This window comes from Fundulus heteroclitus, unplaced genomic scaffold (genome assembly GCF_011125445.2).
Source record: "Fundulus heteroclitus isolate FHET01 unplaced genomic scaffold, MU-UCD_Fhet_4.1 scaffold_97, whole genome shotgun sequence".
Lineage (NCBI taxonomy): Eukaryota > Metazoa > Chordata > Actinopteri > Cyprinodontiformes > Fundulidae > Fundulus > Fundulus heteroclitus.
This window is the reverse complement of record NW_023397439.1, coordinates 384073-405604: the sequence shown is the minus strand read 5'-3', so window position 1 is coordinate 405604 and position 21532 is coordinate 384073. Positions and strand designations below refer to the sequence as shown.

The following is a 21532-nucleotide window of genomic DNA, read 5'->3' as shown; positions in this document are numbered from 1 at the left end:
TTTTAGTCGAATAGATTACTGCAACTGTGTTTTCACAGGTCTGCCTAAAAAGTGGATCAGACAGCTGCAGCTGATCCAGAACGCTGCTGCCTGCATCCTCACTAAGACTAAGAAAGTAGAGCACATCACCCCAGTTCTAAAGTCCTTACACTGGCTCCCTCTATCTTAGAGAATAGACTTTAAAATACTTCTGTTAGTCTATAAATCCCTGAATGGCTTAGCACCTAAATACATCACAGACTTGTTATCAGTGTATCAACCCTCCAGACCACTCAGGTCTTCTGGCTCCAGCCTGCTGTGCATACCTAGAACCAGAACCAAACACGGAGAAGCAGCATTCAGTTCCTATGCTCCACTTATCTGGAACAAACTTCCAGAGGACTGTAAAAGTGCTGAAAGCCTGAGTTCCTTTAAATCAAGACTAAAAACTAATTTGTTTAGGACTGCCTTCGACTGCACTAGTTAAACAGTCAAATGCATTTTTTTATTTTTTTTAATATATAATCCAACTGCTTTTTCCTACTTGCTTTTTTTCTGCTTTATTTCCTGTATTTTAATCATGTAAAGCACTTTGCATTGTCTGTGTACTGAACTGTGCTATATAAATAAATTTGCCTTGCCTTGCCAATTAATAATTACTCAAATCTACAGTATCCTGAAGATTTATAGATCTACAAGAATGTTATCTCTTCTTTTGATTTTATACATATATCTAAGCAAAAGAAAGGTCAACAAGAAATACCACAATAAACAAAATACATACCAACTTAATTTAGTAGTGGGCTTTTGGTGCTTATTGGCCAAAACCAGTATATGTTTTTACCATTGTGCTCTTTGTGGAGTGACACTGGAAGTATAACCAGCTGATTTTAGTTGGATATTTAGTTGGGCTATCTGCTCAGGGTGCCTGGCTACAATTGTCTTCGTAAGAGATATGCTTGTCATTGTTTGCCAACTGTAGATTTGAAATTAGCAAAAGCTGCCACTACTTTAGATTCCAAGCCATGACTGGTTTTGTGCGACCAGAAATGTTCCCAAAGAGACAATTGTATCTTTCTCGTTAGCAAAGAAAACGTGCAGTAGGTGTCTTGAAGCCAACTCATCAGCAGAATTTGGAGAGAGGAGTGTGAGTGACACCACTTTGTGCTTCATACAGCAGGTGAAAACTCCAGTCACCACAACAAGTTCTCTGGCATACCAATAATATAACTTTAAACCACAGAATCAGCATGATTTAACTTGATACCTAAAGCCTATCTATACAAAAAAATTAATAAATAAAAGATCAGAAAACAGCCACAAAATATTCGGTGCACCTCAACTCCTGCCCCATCTGTTTTAAGCAGACAGAAGGAGAGAAGACTTCCTCTCTAACATCTAGATGCTATAGGTTTACCCAGACTGAAAAGTCATTTCAGATCAGATTCTGCTTCTTCAAATGAGACCTGAAGGCACATTATTTATTGATTTCACTGCTGACATGCTTGCCATGCCCTAAACTGTAACGCTTTACAAAATATCCCTTCTGCACCGAAGCAGCACAGATACAAGTGAGACTAGCTGGAGCGCACAGTAGGAAGAGTTTTATGTTCTCTCTTCGAGGAGACGGATGTAGAAAAGACAGAACAACGAGGCTATTGTTGTTTTCTCACTGAGGAGCCTTGAAGCTTTCACAAGGAGCAAAGACAACAATAAAATTGCCTGCATGCCTGCTATAAATGCCATGTGATTACAAAGACTGCCGGCAGTTTTTATAAATGCTAAAAGCAAAACCCTTTGTGCTGAGTTCGTCACCTATTATCAATATTTACCCCTATGGTGAAGAGCAACTCTGACTTGAATAAATACTGCACGTAGGTAAGGATTTCTTTGTGTGTATGCGTGTGGGCGTCTTTTATGAGTAGGCGAAGAAAAGAAAGGAGACATAAATCAAGTCTGCATTTTCACTCTCAGCAGGAAAAAAAAAAAATCCAGCTTTGATTCAAAGCTCATATGCATAGCATCACAAAACAACGGCAATTCTGCAAGGTTTTCAGGAACAAAAGCATTTGTTTGAACCAGTAATGATCTTTTCCATCTCAATTTTAGACCTCTTTCACCACTTAATCCGTAAGTCCATAAGTCACTTTTTTTCCCGATCCCCCCGGATTGACCCAAAAGAGCTTCCTGATGGCAAAGATTGCCCTCTGCCTCGAGGGGTCAGCATCCACCACTTGGCATGCGACGACACTCCGGGAGGAAAATCCATATGTACTAGATACAATGAGAAGATTTACCATGGAAGAGTGGACCCGCCTCCGTGTGGGATTAAGCGCTTAAGATCTAATGATGAGAGAGGCCCTGTTTTTATTTGTTTTCAAGCAAGCATTTCGCTCTTAATGGAATAGCGGCTGTGTTCTGTCTCCGGAGGGTACAAATGCTCATCAAAAGACTCGGCTTTGTCGAGAAATCCTTATAAACTCCTATTGCCACGTAGCACAAGATACTTGCAGAACAAGTTGAAGGAAAGAGGGAAATGTCAAAGAGAGTAACATCAAAAAAAATAAATCAAATTTACAATGCGATTATAGCACATAAGGTTTCCTATTGCTTATTTTGCAGAAACAGCTCATGCTTTGGGAAGCAAAGAATTCCTAGGTGGGATTTTCACGCTTTTTTTTTTATCAATATCTGGCTGCAAGAAGATTTGGGGAACTCAAAATGCCAAGGGCTATAACTCTGTGCCAAGGGTTTTGTGGGATGTTTAGATATACGGGTTGGGGCTTTGTTTCATAGCGCCTGCTTGTCTTAACTTTCTGTGTCTACAAGGGATTTAGAAAATTTGCTACTGTCTTTGGGTTTCTTTCTGCAACAGCGGCTTGGAGTCTAGTGTGAGCCAACCCTGGTGCCCTGAGATTACATAAAGTATCCTCTGTGAGCTTTTCACCACTATATCCATGCTTCACTGTTTAGGCCAATGTTTTATCTCCGGCACCATTTAGTTTTTGAGTTTCAGATGAAAATGGAAAACTTACGAAAGCCAAAATGTTAAGTTGATTCACTGTGTGCAAAAACAACGCGGGGAGTTATTCTGTAGGACACTTCTCTTTTCTGAAGATTTGACAATGGATTAAGTAAAATCTTATCCGATTCCATTCAAGGAAATACTTTATTAATCCCAAATGGGAAATACAATGTTGTTGCAATATGCAACCGTTTGTCATTTGTTCGTCTGAAAGCATCAAGCGTCAGGAAATGTGGGCCACAAAGAGCAACAACGCGCATTTACGCTCAAGGAAATATGTCATAGTTCCAGCGTCTTTTGTGATAAGGTTTGCCAGTTTTGGCTTCTTTCAAAAAAAAAAAAAGAAAAAAGAAAAAGAAAAGCATAGTGGGAAACAAAGGCAAAGATTTGGGTTTTATTAGGTCAGTTCTCCAGTTCTTTTTTTACTCACTCATCTGCTGCATAAATCACACGGGTATCATTAGAACGAACCCTGAGGAGTTTTCTGGTGTGTTGCGTTAACTGAGTGTGTGTCTGTGAGCAAGCTGGCTTGTGACTTTTCAGAAGAATTTTTATTTTTTTCCTTCAACATCCAATCAAGTGAAGCAGTTTGGCAGAGCTCCTGAAATATATTTTTTGCTCCAATGCCTAGTGGCCTGTAAAACACACAAAAACTTCAGCTTAATTTAAATAATTCATTTCCGACTTAGGAGATAGCTTGTCTTTGAGAGGGACCTCAAAGAGCTAAATTCAATATACCGCTGGATTGTTATTCTTGAACAGCAGCAACAAATAACTCCATTCAAACATCCCATTACCGAACATATTATTAGGTGCCAGGAAATCAAAAAGCTTCAACAATAAATGCTGATTGTCACTGTTTACTTTGGAGTTGGGGCTTTCTGTGGGATTTATTTTTTTTTTTTTTTTTTTAGATGCACGAAAAATTGAGCAAAACAGGTTTGGATTCAAAGAGGACGTGATTAAAGAGAATAGGAGACGAGGATGCCAGCGAGTTCTGGGCTGTCAGACAATGTTGAATCATTTAATAATCTTCAACATGACACAGAGATCTGCTTCACTGAAACATCACAAAACAGGAAACACTCTGGAAAGCAGTCCGGAAGCGTTTGTATTCTACTTACTATCTGTGTGTTGGCTTTAAAAGTACATAGTGAAGCTGTAGCTGTCCACAGTATGAATAAAACAAACTTGGCAGATTTTTTTTTTGTCTCACTGGCTTTCTTTAGCTCAGAGCTCACTTGTCTAAAGACTTATCCGCGCTTACCGTCCTCCACCCCGGCCATTTTCCTCTTGTTTCTTTTCAATCTCACCCCTTCCTTCTGTCTTTCCTCTTATCCTTGATGATCCCCTCTCCACTTCGGCTGCTCTCAGTGAACCATTTCTATCCAACAGTATCAACTCGCTCCCCCGCTCCGGGAACGGAACTGCCCACCACTATTATGTCATTCAACACCTGTACTTAAACAGTGTCGAAATTCACAGAAGTGGCCTGGAAAGACGTGACCGCGACAAAAGCTACAACTCTGGGGTCTATTCTTGTCAATATAGTTTTATGTTTCAAACACCGGCTCTTGAAGAAGTATTCACACCCCCTGAACTGTTTCATAGTGGAAACTTAAACGCATTTTGCTAGGAGTTTACTGGATAGACCAACACAGAGTAGCATGTACTTGCAGAGTCGAAGGGAAATTATGCATGGTTTTAAATTATTCTTCTCTTCCTTACTAATAGAAATCTGAAGAGAGGTGTGAATTTGTATTCATTGCCCTGAGTCTATATTTTGTTAAACCACCGCTTATTACAGTTACAACTGCGGGTCTTTTGAGGCATGTCTCCAGCAGCTGTGCAGATTTGGAGACTGAAATTTTCTATGAAAAATAGCTCAAGCCGAGCCAGATTGGATGGAAAGAATCTGCGAAAATAAATGTCCGAGTTTTGCACCAGATTCTCATTGCAGTTTAGGTCTGAACTTGGACTTGAACTTGAACAGGTTTTCTACCAGTGTTGTCCTGTATCAGCTCTACCATCCATACCATTAATTCTGACCGGCATTATGCTGCCAAAATACATAGTCTATTGTGGAGATGATGTGCAGAGTTCTTTCATCCCAAGATAGTATTTTCCATGTAGACCCCACAATTTAATTTTGGTTTTACCTGACCAGACCACCTTCTTCCCTATGCTTGTCAGATCCCCTACATGGCTGGGGGTAAACTGGAATTTAGACTTTCTTGAAACAATGGCTGTATGTACATATCTTCTTGAACCTCCAGAATTGTGGAGTATATACTAGCTTTCTTCCTACTTGAGCTGTAGATCTCTCCAGCTTCAAAGTTACCCTTTAGGCTCTTGGCTGCTTCCTTAATTAATACTATTTTTGTCCACTCTGACAGTTTAGGTGGACAGCAATGTGTAAGTAAGTCTGCATTTAAACACTACTTGGTGTTAGTCATATAAAGTCTCATTGAAACACGTTGATGTTTGTGGTTGTAACATGACAAAGTATGAACTCATTCAAGGAGTACAGATATTTTTTGCAAGGCACTGTAATGCATGTTGGAACATCAAAATTCTGAAACACCAAAAAGTAACTTATAAACCCATTTTTAAGTTTCCCATTTCAATCTTTTAGCCCACAAAAAACTTAGTGGGTTCAGTCGCCCCACACATTCACAGCTTTATGCAGATAATATGCGATTAAAAGCTTTTGGGACATATAATTTGTGGCATTTTAGCAAAACCCCACAAATCCCATCTGCTTAAAGGATCAAAAAAGTGCCGACAGGACTTCTTTAGGCCTGTGTGTTCCCCCGCATCAATAGATAAATCAAATAATGATAAAAAAATAAATAAATCAAAGCCTAACCCAAAGCTCCTCCCTTCAACCTTACTTTTTCCACTCAGAATTGCTGTCATAATGGCCTAGAGGGAACACTTCATCAAGAGCTGCCATCTTAGGAGAGTAAGTCAAAAGGCTATTTTTGTAATGACCCAGATTTTCAGGTGAGTCTTGATCTGTGTCATTGTAATGAGCTGCTGCAAATCAAAGAGAACACATTAAGTCAAATGTGCCATCTTTCCCTTTTTCACAATTTAACATTTAATTTTCTGTCCAGATAAAAAGAAAACTGATTAAAATAATCCAATTAAGATTGATCCAAAAGGTACACATCCTGCCTTTAAAACTGAATTGGTACATCAAAAAAAAAAAAAAAAGCACAAACCCCCCTCGCCTAATTTCCTTTCTTGGTGGTGTTGTCAGATAAATATCAAGTCAATTTCCTGGAGCCTGTTCTTACAAAGAGAGATGGCATGATGATGGTATCATTGGAGGAAAGCTATAATAGTAGGAGATGGCTCCTTTTGGGAGGAATATGGGCACAGATGGGCCCTGAGCTTGATAAAGTAATTTCTCTCTTCTCAAAGTCTATCAGGAGGCTTTGCCAAGATGGCAAGAGATATAAATAACCAACAGTCAGGAGTAGGTCTACTTGTAAGCTCCAAAATACATTGTAGGAAACCCTATTACACAGGAATTCAGGAGGGTTTACAATGTTGTTAAGGAAAGTATAACGACTTTCAAGCTTTAAGATTTGATTTATTTCTATATCTATATCTATGTGTGTGTGTGTGTGTGTGTGTGTCTTACTCTTCATTAACGCTACAGTTTTTTCTTTTAAAAACGATAGGTTGATTTACCAGCATCCTTTTACACAGACTCAAACTTGTACCATTCATCTACCCTCACCACAAGTTGTAAGCACACACACACACAGAGCAGGACAAAGAGCACATGCCGGCAGAGAATAAAGAGCCCTTTCTAGTGCTCTACAGAGTGGTATAACTGTAGCTGTGGGGTGAGTAGGGAAAGGGTGCCTTGCTCTGGAGCACTTCAGCTGTTCAGCATTCATCATTCCCTGCCACTGCTCATATAGGCCCACATTTTCTCCTGCTGGGCAGGGAAACCAACCACTTCTGGTCACAAGACGCCATCCCAGCGCCAGAGCGGATCCCACAACAGAAGGAACAGGATGCAATGGCCGCAGATACATTGAATCACATTCACACTGTCCCAACAGGCATTTGAAAGTCTTTTGTAATTGTGGTTTGGAGTGTGAGTGGGAAGACAGAGACACAGGCACGTCTTCAGATATTAAGGACATGTCCTCCAGATGGAGTTAGAAATGTAGGGAATGTAAGGATCTGAAGAGGGACTTATGTTCTTCTTCTACACAAGCATTAGATTCGGGTTTTATAAAGCACAATATTAACATTAAACCCTAGGTGAGGAATTTTTTTAATTAAATGTTAACAAATCCATTGCTGTTAAATTAAATTTCAGGTTTTAAACAGCTTTAAAAGGAGCCATCGGCACTGTACTGAAATTAACTGAAATAAAGCAAGAAAATAATTGTTATATCTACTTTAATACATATTCGATTTTCATTTTGATGTGTATTCAAATGCCTAAATTAAATTGCATTCTTTCTTTTCTTGAGGATATTAACAAAGAGGAATATTTCTTCAGTTATTAGAAGCTCAAGAAACACCTGGGACCAGAGAAGCACCAAACACATCTCCTAATGACCAAGCAGCAGGAGGAGTTACCAAAGAAGAAATCAGTGTGAATCCTTGGCAAGCAATGCCCCTTTACTGGCCCGCTTTCAACCCTCATAGTAAATATTTGTAATGATCACGGGGTGGCAATAGCCCCAAACACTTCAATTACTGTTCAGCAAAGGTGTCATGTGACCTAGAATCAAGTTCGACTCAAATCAGAAATTTAATGACCTCAGACCCGACTTGATGATTTTATAAAATACTTTAGAAAGGAGTTGGACCTTCCCACCAATGACTTATAACTTCACTTGGACTTGGACACTTTAACTTGAAAAGACTTGATATCTTACATCGAACAGAAAATGTGTTACAAAGGAAGAGCGCCAAGCTCACAATCGTGGAACCATGCCAGGCATGCCCCCGCCATTTGCCAATATTTCCTACTCTTGTTACTACAACAAGCCCGCTGCATCTACCATGCTGTTAACCTGTCATCCAGCACTATCAGAGAGGTGTGCACAAAGCTGGAATAAAAAAAAGAAGAAGCTGTGCACAGCATCACCCAAATAACGGGTGGCTACTATGCAGCATATCTCTGCACCATAATTTTTAAGCACTTTCACTATTTTTATTAAAATCCAGGCAGGAAAAAAAAGTGCCTCAGACCATTCTTAATTGCAAGCCTGGAGATAGTGACACAAGTTCTGCCAGCAGCTGTATCGACATTCTGTATGGGATTCCAGAAGTGCCATGAATGTGCGGCCATTTTGTTGGGTGACAGAATCAGGGTATAATGTTCTAAGACAGAGAGCAACCGTGATATCTTCCTTAAGATTATAATGAAAATGTCTTATTTTTCATAAAAAAATAAAACAAAGGAAAGCAAAATATATGTTGCAATATGAACTCAAAGAAAACCCAAAGAAAATCTATTTTGTGGTCATTATTTAGGTTTCATTGATATGTCACAAATGCCATGATTGCAGTGCGTCTGTGTTATAGTTAGGTTTGATGACACTATTATGCTAAAAATAGTTTGAACAATTTATTTAATTATTTATTTTCCACACGTAAATTAGTAAGATGCAAATTGCATGTTTAAATTAAACACATTTTATTCAGAGGATCCTCTGCATTTTACCACATGTCAACCGTACATGCATCAGTTGCGTCAGTTAGATTCATCCATTTCCATACAGTTTTTAGTAAATTATCGGAATCCCTACATGCAACACTACAGTGAAAAATCATATTTTATTAAATCTTCTTGCTAAGATTAAGAAAAAAACAAATACAAAAGAGATAAAAGAAAACATTTGGGCTGAAAGGAGAGCCAGCTAAATCTAACTTTCTTCTAAAATTAATCAATGCCAATACAGGTACCATTGCATCTTTAATGTTAGCTTTTAATAGGGATTTTTTGTGCTTGCTAATTTAATCACGGAGCCTGTAAAGTCACTGGTTCTGAATCCAACACAAACTGATGAAAGATCCCAGATTTTAATGAAGTTTAATATTGAAAAATGTTGACCTTGTAAAAGACTCTTACTCCCCTCTGAGGAAGGGGCATTAGTAGGTTTAGCTCAAAGCCATGCCATTGTCAAGCATACAGCGCTTCATACATTCTCACTTTGCCAGGTTCCTCAGTTGGCTGCTTCCTCAGTAAATGATTCTCGATAAAAGCCATCTATCACTGACCTGGCCAGCCAGGCTGATAATGTGTAGCACTCTACGCTCTGCACATTATCAACCTGGGACTGCTCCTAATGAATACGTTTGGGGAAAGGAGGGACATTCAGCAGAACTCTTCAAGCGATTGGACGAAGCAACACCTAGTGCCCGCCTACCAAAGGTTGGTTTTAGCCAATCACAGTATCAAATTAAAACGTAAGCAGCACGCGTCATGAAAAAACGCAAGAAAGTAAGCTAGTTAACGCACTTCTTGCTGTTATTCTTTTAAAGATAGAACCATGGATTATGGCAAAACAGATGTGATAGCAGTAGTTACGCATGCATCCTCCTGAGCTGCCATGTTTATGTTGGTCCAGCTGTCGGCACAGCAGCTCTTGCTGTCGCTGCACCGGTATGTCCCGCCTTAAACCACAGTACTGCCACGTGATTGGCCTTAACTGTTTTTGTTTCAGACACAAACGATTGATTCAGACACAAATGATACAAGATGGATTGCCGTGTGTTCAGGAATGCACAAATACCACGAGAATTTATCTTGCAGGCAAGGCTAATCTATCATCATCAATTCAACTTCAGTGATTGTCCTTATCTCCACTGAAAACCAGGAAAAATAAAATCTTGCATCAAAACACATGGTGGCAAAAAAAAAAAATCCACCTTTGCCAGAGAAGCAAAACAAAACAAAAGCATGCAGCAAATTTGGCTGTGGCCCTAACTGAGCAATTAGGTAGTTAAGGATGCGTGTTTTTAAAATTATGGTGAAATTCTTGCAACGATATCTCTGGTTAAAACTAAAACTTCATGCTGCAGTAACACTGCTTCCCATCTTGCCATGTGTGCTGGGAAATTGGATCTAAAACATAGGAGCTGAAACTTTAAGACGTTTCAGCTCAGCTTTCAGCTTGAAGGACATTTCATCAGTAAACGTTTTGTAGTTTCCCTGTAGACGAAGAAAATCTCTAAATCTGCATATTTGGTTATTTGAAATAAATAGCAACCTAAATTTTCAAGACCAGTCTGCTTAAAGCTGACTTTTAAAATACAGAAAAGTAAGTGGCTATTTGCTATTTACAAGTTACCTTGGGAAAACAGTTAACACAAATTAAGTTGAAAAACAACAAGAACTTCGAAATAACTTATTTGGGCTTTTCAAGTAAGTAAAACAGGCAGCAAGAGAAAGACCAAAATAAAAGTCAAAAACTGCCAAATGAGGATAACTGTCAAGACGGGGTTTTGTGATGGCCATCTAGTTGCAGTGGGGAAAAAAAGTTTGTGTGTATGCTAATATATGTGTGCGTGGGAGAGAGAGGAGGGAAATCTATTAATCTGTGGCATTACTGCCGTCATTTCCACTCTCTTCATCACCAGCAGCATGTGCTCTGCGAGATCTAAAATATTTAAATCTGTAATCTGTCAGCATTATGCGACGAACACACGCCCGCAAGTCTGGTGTCCTATCCGTCATTTTGCCTTCCACTTCGCATGGCCCCACATCCATCATTGAGGACCTGACACGGCCTTTTGTCGTTCTGGCTGGAAGAGACTTAGCAGCCAGTGTCTGTAATTTCTCAACAGCGGAACAGACATGCAGCCGGACCCAAGAGAAAAATTAAGGCAAATGCGTGAGATTGAAAAAAAAAAAAAAAAAAAAAAAGGAGGAAGGAGAATGGAAGAAAGCTGTGGCAGTGTGGAGGAGCCTTTAATTGTTTCCCCAGTGAATGTGACCCAGTGACTCTGGAAGAGTGCTTCCTTGTTCTTTTGCTGTGGATAAACTAGGACTCATTATTGATTTGGTGGCACAGATTCATAGTTTTGCAGAATATAGCCTTCTAAGTGGGCCCTAAGTGTCGTGTCAGTTTAATGCACAGCTACATTAGAGACTCACAAATAGACCTTCTTCCACCTTTCTTACTCACAGTGCTGTATTTTCCTGAAACTCTGACTTAAAAAAAACTGAATAAATGGAATGGGATTAAAGCTTGAACGACAGTGACCCATATATAAATATTAGGCTGATGGAAAACACTCCAACGTAGCCCATTTAGCCAGCTCCATGTCATGTCTTCATACGACAGGCTTTTACTAAGCTCCTTAAGAGTCTGCCCCAGGGGATCTATGGTAGGCTGAAGGTACTGACTCAGGCCTTATCTGCACTAATTTACCCCATGAATTAGACGGCCCCTTGTCTCCGTGTCCTGCCAGACCAACACAATAATCACTCCATGTTAGGAAAATGAGGAGAGAGAGAGGGGCTTTGCGATCGCTTAGAGGGATAAGAAGCCAGGGGGGGATATGACAAGAGGAAGGCAAACTGCCACATCAGTCTCACCTGGGCAGTAACACTCATTCCTGGAATTAAAAACTGTTGACTTCCTGTCACCTGCTTCCACATTTTCGGGGTGGATTAAGTGAAACAAAAAAAAAAAAAGAAAAAAGAAAAGCTATTTGAATCATCCGGATTAACAAGCAATTTTTGAAAACAAACACGCCGGGCTTCACCTCGGTCAGGTTCATTAAAAAAAGAGACAGCGTTTAAGCTGTTCAATAACAAATTGGCCTATAATATTTTTTTAAGGATTAACTGCGCTGGCATGTCTCATTCGGGGATGTTTTAAAGCCCCATTCGTGGGATGAAAGTTGGTGGGATCTTGTTGGCGTTCACCAGCTCTTGTCATTACTGTTTTTAGGACAGCTGCACCACAGCGTTCAAATTACGGGTCAACAGTTTTTTACTCTGGTATAATAGGTGATGGTGATGGGCAGACTGTTAACTGTCCTTTCAAAAGAAAATAATGAGAGGATAAAAATGGTAGAAATGGTCTCTCCATTGATTCTGCACAATTTTCCTCTTCTTGTGACACCTGAGTAATAACTCCTCAATGGTTAACTACAATCTTCTCAAAAGAAGGCTGATGTTTTATTTCTTCCTCTGCTCATTGTTTGACTCTAATGCCAAATATAATTTTGTTACTTATACACTTGCACCTCTGCCATCTCTTAGCACTTTATTCAAGTTACATCTGAAATATCTGAGTTTCACATGGTAACCTCTTATAAGAACACAACACATTATCAAGTAATGCTACTTCCTTATATGTAAACAGATGTCCAGTCAAAAAGCCTGTGTATGCCTTGTCATATGTTTTAAACCTAGCAGCAGATGTTGGCATGCACATTAATTTTCTAAGGTTGTTTGGGAAGAATGGAAATATAAAACCAGTTATAACAGATAGGAATAAATTATACTAAACACTGGTGTAATAAGGTAAAATATCTATGAGGAAGAAATATAACACAGTTTTTTTTTTTTTACCTTTGTTTAAAATGGTGGACAGTGATGGCTAATGCAATGCATTAGAACACAAAAAAATTATTCACTGGTCCTGGAAAACGTAGGCTTAGGGTTCAGAATAAAACACAAAGGCTGACTGTTTTACATTTCTATTCAAGCTCAATCTGATCAAGACTTGGATCTCCATCAGACAGCCACTAACATACCTATCTGAAGGAAAAACTGGTCCTTTAGAATGGTGCTCAAAGCAAAGCGCTACATTTATAAGGCAAGAGACATTGGTTCTTCAGCGGATGCAAGAATAATGTATCATCTTTATTGTCGTTGCAACATACATTCCAATGAAATTTATCTTCCACATTTAACCCCATCCCTTTTTTCCGGAGAGCAGTGGGCTGCCACTCAGCAACACTTGGGGGAGCATTCTGGGGCCAGGGGTCTTGCTCAGAGACCCAGAGTAATAGTTTTTGGGATTCAAACAAGGGAATATTGGGCCTCTCCAGGATTCAAAAGCCCTGCTATAACCACTAGATCACTATGCCCACAGATTTACTGAAGGCTTGTAGATGTATAAACTGAGTCAGACTTTAATGTAGAAATTAACTGAGTTCATTAGAACAACTAACAAAAACCCTGTTAGTACTATGTTGGAGAAGAGGGTGTCCTGCAGAAACTCCTGCATGGATAAAATGCTGCTGTCGTGTAAAAGAACAGACAGCAGTGAATGTCGGCGCGGCATCAGAAAATCAGTATGGACCATAATCACATCTATGAGAAATACATATCTGAGCAAATTTGCTTTACAAAACAATAATATGTTTAAGTGACTGAGAGGTATATTTGTACACGCAACTTTACAAAAAAGCATCAAACAAACTGAAACATAATTCTCTGTGTTTTTTTTATTTTTAATTTTCATGGCAATAGTGGCCTTTATTCAAAAGTGGAATGACAGGAAATAGGGTTGAGAGAAAGGTGGAAGACAAGTGGCAAAGGTCCACGGGCCGTGAGTTGGACCCGGGACTGCTGCACTGAGGACTGAGGCCTCCATACATGGGTTCTGCACACTACCCCAGCACCACCACTGCTCCTAATTTCCTGTCTTTTAATTACAATGTATTGCTGTTTTTTGACATTTTTATATTTTGCGACAGAATTGTTGAAATTTCTTACAAAAAAAATTTGATTAGGTAATATGTAGGTGAAAAAAAAACATTAGCTCCATTATAGAAATGGATGTCAAAAATCTGACAGCATTAGGATTATGGCTGGAGCACATTCGGTTTGTTTCCAAAAACAATCTGACAAATAATTTGTGACAAATAATTAAGATTTCAATATTGACCAAAACATGTACTGCATATGTTTTATCGTCAAGTCATTCCTTGCTGGTATCCATTTTCAGACGGCCAAAAAACAGATGGGGAAGGATGAAGCACTTTGGTTCATTTAGGCCTGATGGCAGAGTGAACCATAAATTCTGGCCAAATAGACAAATTTGCCTCTAATATCAGACTGTTCATAAGGCCAATCTCTTTTCTTTTGGGTCACATTGCACTTAATCAGTAACTTTTGCCCTTCCAAATCAAAGCAAAGGTAAACAGAACCTTTTTCCTTTTTCCAAAGGGAACAGAGTGTTACGGTAAAATCTTGGTCAAATCAGCCAAACCACCATGGCCATCATGTTTAAACCAAAACTAAACAATAAGCGAAGCTAAAACGAAAAAGCTGCAATAGCAAAGCCCGCCATCCCATGTGGACTTTGTTGTTTTCACATTATTCAGTACCTCACAATTGCATCGCTGATCCTGAAAGACACTTTCCATTAATCCAAAACAAACCAGCAGCATTTAATGCCCGAGTCATGGTCACATATTACTGTAAGTCACTTCTAACCGCACGGTCACAGTAATTCCAAAGCACACAAATTTCTTTAAATAAAGCTGGGGGAACATAAACAAACATGCACACACTGCTTCAGTGGATTGATTCTTGCACCAGAGGAAATGGTCTTTTGTTTGTTCTGCGGATGACATGAATGGACGAGCTCAGCTTTATTTATCACAAACTAAGCATATGTAAGCCTAAAGTACAGCTTTGCCTCAGAGAGACTGCACTTTTGCGCACCCCATTCCTCCGAATACTGTTGGTGTTTCTCCCTGTACGTTTCATTTTTTTAAAGTCCATCTTCTAAAGCAGAATCATCAAAAATAGCCCCTCGCTGCAGCTGCGTGTCGGGCTACATCTCTGATTTGAACCCAGCGTGCTCTGGCTGTGTGTTATTGAGTGTAAATAGCCTAATTAATAATTAATTAATAAGTGGATAACTTCTGCCAGACACTGAGCGGAGACATACTGTGTGACATCTGCTTTGTAGTTACAAAGGCGAAGTCCAAAAGAATCTTGTTTACTAAGCAGACACTGGTCTTTGGCAGAGAAACCTGTTAGTCAGGGGAGATGTTTTTGGGCCATGAACAATGTAATATCGCTGTTAAATATGTTATGTGCAGCAGGCATTGAGGCATTTCTTTGTGCCTGGGGCCAAAATCACTTTGTTAGTCACCCAAAGATCCTTCCATCTTCTCAACAGTTCAAACAATTATGTCTGATACATTATTAATAATGACACCAGAAACAGCCCCTCTGTGTTCTTCCTGGATATTTTGTCACAATAGGTGCGATTTGATGGTGACAGAAGCGCATCCTCACAAGTAAATACGAAGAGACAAGTTGATCCTCCTGCATTAGTCACAGCGCAGCCACGTCTGTGAGGGACAAGTGAGGTGCTCAGCTTGAGTGTGCATTAAAATGAATTTGATTCTCCCTCCCAACGTTGCCTTTTAATGGGAATAAGGCAAGATGACTAGATATTACAAAAGTGCATGACAGAGATCCACACGAGATGAGCAAGTAAACATGTGTGAAAAGGCTTCATTTCAAACTTAAAAAACAGACATTTTAGTACCTTTAAATACATTTAATGAGAGGGCAAAAAAACTGATGTTAGAAATAAATGTTTTTAAAAAAGAATGTTACTCAAGTATTTTAAATGTATCTTTTTTCTTTTTTTTTTTTTTTTTTTTTAGTTGATCAAAGGGTGTTGGGATATCCAGTTAATAAGCCACAACTTTCTGTTACCTTGGGGTTAAAATATAACACCACACTGAAGCCTATATTTTTAGCCACAGGCCACTAGGGTGGACAACGACCCATATTTATCTTGCCACCACACACAGTGAGCAGGATGGGGAAGGAAGGGAAAGGAACAACCTCCAGAGCTCGCTGTTAAGAGAATTGCAGCACAGAATGTTTTCTTAGGTCACCAAATCACTATAACAACTAATAGACTATTTGATAACCATTTACAAGCCAACCAAATGTTTGGGAGTGATGCCTGAAAAAAAAATGCTTTTCTTCTTTAACAAAATATAAAGGAGTGGAATTTGCTAAACTCTGCTGGGACTTTAACAGCGGGACGTGATTCAGCTTCGATTAAGCAGCTCATGGCCACTATTGAAGATGGCATAAGACACGTGATGCAGTGGGTCTGCTTGGCTTCTTGAATTCTCGTCAAAAGACAAGGTAATTGCAAACTTTTTTAAAACACCAGGATATTTTGAATAAAAAAAAAAAAAAACGTTTGCTTCTATCAGAAAATTAATAATTTGTTCATTCGGCATTACAATGCTAAAACGTACGGCCAAATCAACATTCAACTGGTTTGTCAGAAACAAAACCAAGCTTCTTCCCTGGCCATCCCAGCCCTCAGACCTAAATCATAAAGAAAACATGTGAAAAGCTGAAGAGAAAAGAGTATAAGACTCTGAATGACCAAGGCAGATTGTGCTAGTGGTCTGAGATCTGAGCGTTTCTGTATGCTCCAACCTTAAAAAATATAGGAGAAGACTAAGTGCAGTTGTATGGCAAAAGATTTGTGCAAAATACTATCAGAAGGCTTTTGTTTTTACATTTCTTACGATGGGGTATTTCTCCACAAGTTTTGTGTAAGATGATGCTTCTTCAATAAAAGATTAATTTCTTCTCAGGGTTTTTACACATCTTGACCAGGAGTGCGAACAAATGTGTCTCTCTCAGAAAGCCCAATCCATTTGCTGCCAAGATGTGCCGTCTTCAACCACAACCTGGCAGAAGATGAGATGAGAAACCAAAACGGTGGAAGAGAGCGCCTTTGGTCAACAAGAGAGATAAAACCAGTTAAAGCCGAAAAGAGGATGGCGAAAAAAAGAAGGCTTGGGAAAAAAAAAAGTGCCGTTTCCAGAGTCAGGGGAGTAATCCAGTTAAATGCTTGAGATCCCCACATTGAACCAAGCAATCCCGATTTTCACTATAACCGGAAATCCAAGTCACCATGTCATCATGATTCCCCGTTGATATAGCTGAGGTAATTCAAGGTCTCTGCAGCAGTAATGTGCGTCCAGATTTTGCTGCTTTGTGTCACGTGTCGACAGAGCTTCCTCTACTTCAGTTACTGTGCAGCAATGTTAAAATATATCCAAGAGACCTCTGAATAACCTCCGTTTTAAGTGGTAAATACGTGAAAGGCAGAATTCTTCTTCCTAATGAGTCTCTGTTCTTGCAACTGTTTAAAAGAAGCCAGTTTGATGTTTTGAAATTGTCTGAATGGGCAAAAAAGGCCAGATTAATTCTTACAGTGACACATTGGGTCATTTTGTGGTTTAAGATATATGATATTATATGCAAAGGAGCAAAAATTATATTCAGTTTCAACTGCATAACTTGTATTGTGAGCTGTGAGTTTCAAACGGTGTTGCCTTCATAAGCGTGATGGGTGGTTTCCATACCATGACTATCCATTTTGTTCGTGAAGAGAAATATTAAACAATCATATTGGTCCTTTCTGTAAGTATGAGCAATACATACTTGCTTTCCTTCAGCTGGCTGGCCAGGAGTGTGCAGTAACATGGTGGGACGGGAAAGCACTGCATTAAGACCTTAACATGCCTCGGCGCTGACCTTCCCAACAAGCATGCACCCTCATTCATATACACACAGTATTTTGGGTCTGTTCAGCCACACAAAGCCACTCAGAAATACAGTTTTCACTTGAGCATCATGGTAGGGGGTGTGTGTGTAATTTTTTGAGTTTTACACAGACTGTTTAAAAGAGAAGAGGAAAAAACCTAACTAAAGAGAATGAATAAGCTGATTTCTGCCAAAGATGGGAATGTGATGTTTTTGTCCTTGTGGTACCTGAGAGATAAATTATCCAAATGGGGAAACCAGCAAATCTCTCTTCACGTTCTTCTTCAAAACAATGATCTCTACAGGCTCATCCTGGTAGGAGCGAATGCCGCAACCCGGTGACTCCATGCAATCAGCTGGGTTTCCTTAGAAACATTTTAACCCATCTGTTAGGATAATTGACTTTGTAAAGTGCCTTGAGATGACTTGTGTTGTCAATTGGTGCAATATAAATAAACTGAGCTGAACTGCATTTTCTCATTCTTCTGATTTAAACAGATGTTTGTTTGGTGCCCACCCCCTTTGAAAGGGAACAGCATTGCCTCTGTCTGCTCTTGCAGTCGGTCTGGTCACAACTACCTGGACTGCATGCAGATCTCCGCGCGGAGTCCTGGCGGACCCTATGGTCAGGTGCAGATAAGATAAACTCCCGAGTACTTTGGCACTTTTTCCCATTTGATTGAAGGCACTGTAAACCGCAGGAACGGCGCGACGGACAGAGGAACGTTTTAAAACCTCGGTAACCTTGATCCCTGTAAACAGCCAATGCTCACTCACTGCTTCCTTGCTTTTGTGAAACTAATTGTGAAACCAGTGCTATGACAACCTGTGCAGCTACAAAAATAGGCTGTGATTAGGCATACTTTTCAGAAGGTCAGTGACAACCATTTGGGAAATTATTCAGCTCCTGCTCCTGTTTCTTCAAGGCAACACGTCCAGCACAATAAAGAATATTAGAAAACACAAATAAGCTGTCCCGCCTCTCTCATATGTGCATCAGGGCTCCTCTGCATTAAGGCAGGATGACACAAACTTGCACACCTCTGCCTCTCTCTGGATTTGAGAGCAACAACATGTGCATGCTGAAAGAACGAGTAAAGGCAGAGCACAAGAGGCCTCCCGGGCCAAAAAACCAATGTGTGGCTCATCCATGTTAAATCGGGGCCAAGGTGTACCCAGGTGTATTCTCTTTAGGTCAAGAGGAAGCCTCGCTGACCTTTGCAGCGGACAAAAGAGTCTCATGGAGCTTTCCTCGAGCAGCCCTGAGACTCACATGGGTAAACAACAGACTCTATGCCTCACTTTGAAATGAATGTCTGTGTCTCCGGGTGTGTGCTAGCGCCTGCCGGTGATCACGCACTGACCACATCTTGATGGCCTCGGCCTTTTCCGGTGTAATCTGGCTACAGCAAATGAACGCATTCAGCGGGCCGCGCTCCCTGTAATTACTCTCCCACAGCTCAGACCGACAGCTCAGTTTTTTTTTTTTTTATTTTGTGGTGTAAATGAAGCGGCCGTGATTGTTCCACAGCTCAAGTACATCCAAGAACATAATAATAAAAAAAAAAATCACAAAAGGAGTGAAAAGTGGATATTAAAACAGCAGGGGAACTTGAAACAGCAGGGCTGGAATACAAATACAGAGGGCCAAAGAAGAGAGAGAGAGAGAGAGAGAATTAACAAGCGACTACAGCAGCAGCATGCATAATCCCTCACATGATATAGTGGAGCAGCATACCATATAAATGAACACAATTTGCTTGCAAACAAACAAAAAATTAGTTCTAATGCAAAATCCTGCAGTGGCTTTTAAATATATGCAAGAGAAACCAGGAATTCCAAGTGTGTGTGTGTCATCATCACCAATTAAGAGCCTCTTTCATCAAGAGAGTGCCGCGCAAGGCGAATAAAAGGCTGGATTATTTCCTAAATGCTCAGGCTACAGGGACACTTTGCTTATTCAACTTATCACCATGACAACTCTTGTATGACATTTTTCACTTCCTCTTCTTCCCTCTTTGGAATTCAACTCTCAGTCAGTTAATTATTCCTTTTTTTGCCACCAACTACAATCGGACCACTTATTTCTGAGCGTGTGTCATGTCTCCAGGAATATCACACTTTCAGGCGCGCGCGCACACAAACACACGCACGCACCCGCGCGCGCGCGCACACACAGACGCACACAAGGCCTGCATTGATTAATAGGCTCTTCTTCAGAGCAATTTGTGCAGCATTTAGAAGAATCTAAAGGCTGAGACTTGAAAAGCCAAATGATCAGTTTAGTTTGGCAAACAGCAGAGATGAGCTCTGAAATATAACCGAGTTTCAGTTCAAATACTGCATGCAATTATTATGAAGCCCTCTGCTCAGTGACTGGATATTATTAGATAGAACTCAAACACTTGGGGTGAATATGGGGCAACCTCCAATAAGTTAGCAAATGTGAAAAGCTATATATATATATATATATATATATATATATATATATATATATATATATATATATATATATATATATATATATATATATATATATATATATATATATATATATATATATATATATATATATATATATGTAGTCCATGCGTAAAATTTGGATCTCCTCGCTAGTGTTGTACAGAACGCTTGCTACAGACCCCCTGAATCCCGCAAAATGAAAGTCATAATCTCCTCCACTTGTTTTGAATTCCTCAAGTGTATCCTAGTTTATTTGTCTTTCAGCCAGAGCAATGACAGGGAGCTTGCGCGTCATCGCTCCATCACACGCACAAGATGTCTTTATGCCCAAGTAACAAGTGCCCCGCACGTTTACGCCACAGAACATTAAATTTACCGCATCGAAGCTGAGAGCGAGCCGTGGCTGGTCTCTGAAGCAACATACAGCACGTCTGGGCAAAAGATGCATTTCGGGCATCAGCATCCTAAATCCCGTATTCTAACATGAAAAAGTCTAAAATAAGCCAAGCGCTTATAGGCGGCGTGTGCTTTGGCTGCAGGGCAGGTTCGACGTCGCGTTGCGATTTACAACTCTTCTAAGAGGGGAAAAAAATAAATAAATAGAAAGTCATATTTAAATGCAAGTGCCCATCTCCCTGCATCCTCAGCACACAGGCAGCCCTAAGTATCTTTTTGAAATGACTCACCTGCTTCGCCGAGGTTAAAATCTCCCCATGTCTTGCTTAGAATAAGAATAGAATAAGAATAATATTAATAAGCCGGGAGTATCTTTGACCGTCTCCGGGTCTTCACTTGCAGTTGTAGTCTGTGTACTCCAAATATCCTGGTATTCTGCTCAAAGCTTATGTTTTTAGGGAATAACCTTCTTGCGAAGCGATCTCGGCTTTCATTGTCCTCTCTTTGCTCTCACAGTAACGGATTCCCATGCCATTAAGGCAATGTCGACACGCATTTATCTTTTTTGTTTTTTTTGTTTTGTTACTCCAGCGGGAAGCTCCCCTCCAAGTCCTGGCGCGTTTTGACGCTTTCGCCTCGACTCTGCTCAACGCGAGCATAGCGGGACCGCGCCGCGCTCTCCCGAGCAGACGTGTGTGCGGGAGCGCCAACTGGAGACGGAGAAAGAGAGTTACTAGGTAACCAAGGGCACTCGCATCATACATGAAAAGAAGCGGACGATTTATGCCACCCAACTATCCTTCCTCTGCCCATCTGCGTTGCCTCCTTTGACGACTCGTCAAATATAACCTTGTTTTATTACGCCGAAGGGGTCACTCTTTAATGTCCCCCGCAGATGACCCAACCCGGGAGCGGAAGCAAAGTTTAAAACGAAGATTAAATTCTGATGGGATGTTTACAAAGATGACAGTTATGATCAGGATGGAGGCTTGTTTTTATCGGGCAGGGGGAAATTAATGAATGAAGAGCATGCCGAGCGGGCGACTTAGAATCCTAATAAGTTTAACAGTAAATTTAGTACTTCGTCTTACCTTTCTGAAACAAATCACTTTTAAGAG

General features: G+C 40.1%; 1 protein-coding gene across 3 annotated transcripts in view; it reads right to left on the bottom strand.

The window, feature by feature from the left end:
• The window catches only part of nlgn3a (neuroligin 3a), a 158498-nt gene extending 137404 nt beyond the window's left edge, over positions 1-21094 (bottom strand). For 2 of the 3 annotated variants that reach the window (XM_036134980.1, XM_036134981.1), the window contains exon 1: positions 20705-21094. The gene's annotated coding sequence lies outside the window, so the exon portion shown is untranslated. The remainder of the gene's footprint in view (positions 1-20704) is intronic. The other variant, XM_036134982.1, reaches the window with a different exon arrangement.
• Positions 21095-21532: the final 438 nt, after the last annotated feature.